Below are 3,905 nucleotides of genomic sequence, written 5' to 3'. Positions count from 1 at the left end.
GAGAGGGGGAATAAGGAGAGCGACAGGGAGGAGGAGGAGGAGGAGGAGGAGGAGGAGGAGATCAGGGCTTATATCCAATTCCCATACATATTTAGCAATTGCAAAGCATTGTGAGGTTCACTAGGGCTGTATGTAAATGACTTGCATGTCCTGTATCAAAGAAATCACAAATAGTTCTGCAACGGCTCCGGTATAGCTGTGGAGAAACAAGGGTGAAACATAACAGTGCATATTGGGGGTTTGTAGATGGTTTGAGAGATGTGTGACATGGGGAAGCTGCAGACAAATCATTGATGAATATAAAACAGTTCTTTATTATTTTATTCAGCTTGGATAGTCATTCAGATACACTTTCATCTCTGGCACAGTTTGGCATAATATTCTGGCATTGTAGCGGGAGGCAAGATAGATGTGGTGTGTGGTTAACACCAGGTGCTGGAAATGTGGCTCACTCTACTTGGGATGCCGGGGTCAAGAGCAGTGGCAACACATTACATGTGGCCCTTTGTGGCATGAGCAGTTGCCAGTGTCAGCAGGAATTGTGCTAGGCTGCAGTACTGCTCAGAGTCTAAATCTGAACTGATAGGTAGAGGTCAGCGGTGATGCCAAGTAGTACCGTAGAGGCGGCAGCAGAGTTTTGAATACCAGGTCAGTCAGGCAAAGGTCCATGGATCACGACCCATCAGTGCCAGAGGCAGTGGTGACATAGTTATAGTGCACACTTCAAGGCCACCGTTGACACAGACTGGACACAGCTACATTGCACAGTTGATCAAATGATGACAAGCTGATTCGGGTAGGTTTAAATACACCTGACATTGTGGTAGTGGCTGCGTTTTTATGTCGTATCAATCAATTTGGAACAGGGTGATGACTAGTGGGGATGTCGTAACCGGCAGTAAGTTGAACTGTAGTAATTTCCTGAAGACTGGCCCAGTCATCAGCAGGTGGAAGTCTGATGAGACGGAGGCAGTTGCTTCTGATCATCATGCAGTTCAGCGACCAGCATCAGCACCAGCTGGCCGTGGCCATGGTCGAGGCCAATTATAATTCTGGGCTCTGTCCTCTGCTCCAAATACTTTCTCAGTTTTATTCCCTTACAGCTCTTCTCCAACAATGCTTGTACTGTTATCAAGACTAATGAAGAAATTTCAGCACTTGAAAAGGTAAGTAATATTTTCTTTAATATTAATAACTGTTTCTTTGTAAATGAACTGTCGCTGAATTTATATAAAACACAGTACATTGCAATTCAATACTGCATGAAGCCTGATGCCACCATCATAAATAATACATGAGGGTAAATCCATAAGTGAAACTAGAATATTCTTAAGTCTTAGGTATATAAGTCCCCCCCATGAACCATGGACCTTGCCGTTGGTGGGGAGGCTTGCGTGCCTCAGCGATACAGATAGCTGTACCTTAGGTGCAACCACAATAGAGGGGTATCTGTTGAGAGGCCAGACAAATGTGTGGTTCCTGAAGAGGGGCAGCAGCCTTTTCAGTAGTTGCAGGGGCAACAGTCTGGATGATTGACTGATCTGGCCTTGTAACACTAACCAAAACGGCCTTGCTGTGCTCGTACTGCGAACGGCTAATAGAAAGAGGAAACTACAGCTGTAATTTTTCCTGAGCGCATGCAGCTTTACTTTATGGTTAAATGATGATGGCGTCCTCTTGGATAAAATATTCTGGAGGTAAAATAGTCCCCCATTCGGATCTCCGGGTGGGGACTACTCAAGAGGACGTCGTTATCAGGAGAAAGAAATCTGGCGTTATACGGATCAGTGTGTGCAATGTCAGATCCCTTAATAGGGCAGGTAGGTTAGAAAATTTAAAAAGGGAAATGGATAGGTTAAAGTTAGATATAGTGGTAATTAGTGAAGTTCGGTGGCAGGAGAACAAGACTTCTGGTCAGGTGAATACAGGATTATAAATACAAAATCAAATAGAGGTAATGCAGGAGTAGGTTCAATAATAAATAAAAAAATAGGAGTGCGGGTAAGCTACTACAAACAGCATAGTGAACGTATTATTGTGGCCAAGATAGACACGAAGCCCACGCCTACTAAAGTAGTACAAGTTTATATGCCAACTAGCTCTGCAGATGATGAAGAAACTGATGAAATGTATGATGAGATAAAAGAAATTATTCAGGTAGTGAAGGGAGATGAAAATTTAATAGTCATGGGTGACTGGAATTCGACAGTAGGAAAAGGTAGAGAAGGAAACGTAGTAGATGAAGTAGTGTAGGCAGCAGAGGATCAAGTAGGTAAAAAGACAAGGGCTAGTAGAAATCCTTCGGTAACAGAAGAAATATTGAATTTAATTGATGAAAGGAGAAAATGTAAAAATGCAGTAAATGAAGCAGGCCAAAAGGAATACAAACGTCTCAAAAATGAGATCGACAGGAAGTGCAAAATGGCTAAGCAGGCATGGCTAGAGGACAAATGTAAGGATGTAGAGGCTTATCTCACTACCACTTGTATGAATTTCAAGAGCTCAGATGGAAACCCAGTTCTAAGCAAAGAAGGGAAAGCAGAAAGGTGGAAGGACTATGTAGAGGGTCTATACAAGGGCGATGTACTTGAGGACAATATTATGGAAATGGAAGAGGATGTAGATGAAGATGAAATGGGAGATAAGATACTGCGTGAAGAGTTTGATAGAGCACTGAGAGACCTGAGTCGAATAAGGCCCCGGGAGTAGACAACATTCCATTAGAACTACTGACAGCCTTGGGAGAGCCAGTCCTGACAAAACTCTACCATCTGGTGAGCAAGATGTATGAGACAGGCGAAATACCCTCAGACTTCAAGAAGAATATAATAATTTCAATCCCAAAGAAAGCAGGTGTTGACAGATGCAAAAATTACCGAACTATCAGTTTAATAAGTCACAGCTGCAAAATACTAATGCGAATTCTTTACAGACGAATGGAAAAATTGGTAGAAGCTGACCTTGGGGAAGATCAGTTTGGATTCCGTAGAAATCTTGGAACACTTGAGGCAATACTGTCCTTACGACTTATCTTAGAAGAAATATTAAGGAAAGGCTAACCTACATTTCTAGCATTTGTTGACTTAGAGAAATCTTTTGACAATGTTAACTGGAATATTCTCTTTCAAATTCTAAAGGTGGCAGGGGTAAAATACAGGGAGCGAAAGGCTATTTACAATTTGTTCAGAAACCAGATGGCAGTTATAAGAGTCGAGGGGCATGAAAGGGAAGCAGTGGGTGGGAAGGGAGTGAGACAGGGTTGTAGCCTCTCCCCGATGTTATTCAATCAGTATATTGAACAAGCAGTAAAGGAAACAAAAGAAAAATTTGGAGTAGGTATTAAAATCCAGGGAGAAGAAATAAAAACGTTGATGTTCGCCGATGACATTGTAATTCTGTCAGAGACAGCAAAGGACTTGGAAGAGCAGTTGAACGGAATTGACAGTTTCTTGAAAGGAGGACATAAGGTGAACATCAACAAAAGCAAAATGAGGATAATGGAATGTAGTCAAATTAAATTGGGTGATGCTGAGGGAATTAGATTAGGAAATGAGACACTTAAAGTAGTAAAGGAGTTTTGCTATTTGCGGAGCAAAATAACTGATGATGGTCAGAGTAAGGAGGATATAAAATGTAGACGCAATTGCAAGGAAAGCGTTTCTGAAGACGAGAAATTTGTTAACATGAAGTATAGATTTAAGTGTCAGGAAGGTGTTTCTGAAAGTATTTGTATGGAGTGTAGCCATGTATGGAAATGAAACATGGACGATAACTAGCTTGGACAAGAAGAGAATAGAAGCTTTGGAAATGTAGTGCTACAGAAGAATGTTGAAGATTAGGTGGGTAGATCACGTAACTAATGAGGAGGTATTGAATAGGATTGGGGAGAAGAGAAGTTTGTGGCA

This window comes from Schistocerca nitens, chromosome 4, assembly GCF_023898315.1.
Source record: "Schistocerca nitens isolate TAMUIC-IGC-003100 chromosome 4, iqSchNite1.1, whole genome shotgun sequence".
Taxonomy (NCBI): Eukaryota; Metazoa; Arthropoda; class Insecta; order Orthoptera; family Acrididae; genus Schistocerca; species Schistocerca nitens.
The sequence above is the reverse complement of the archived record's forward strand: the minus strand, read 5'-3'. Positions refer to the sequence as shown.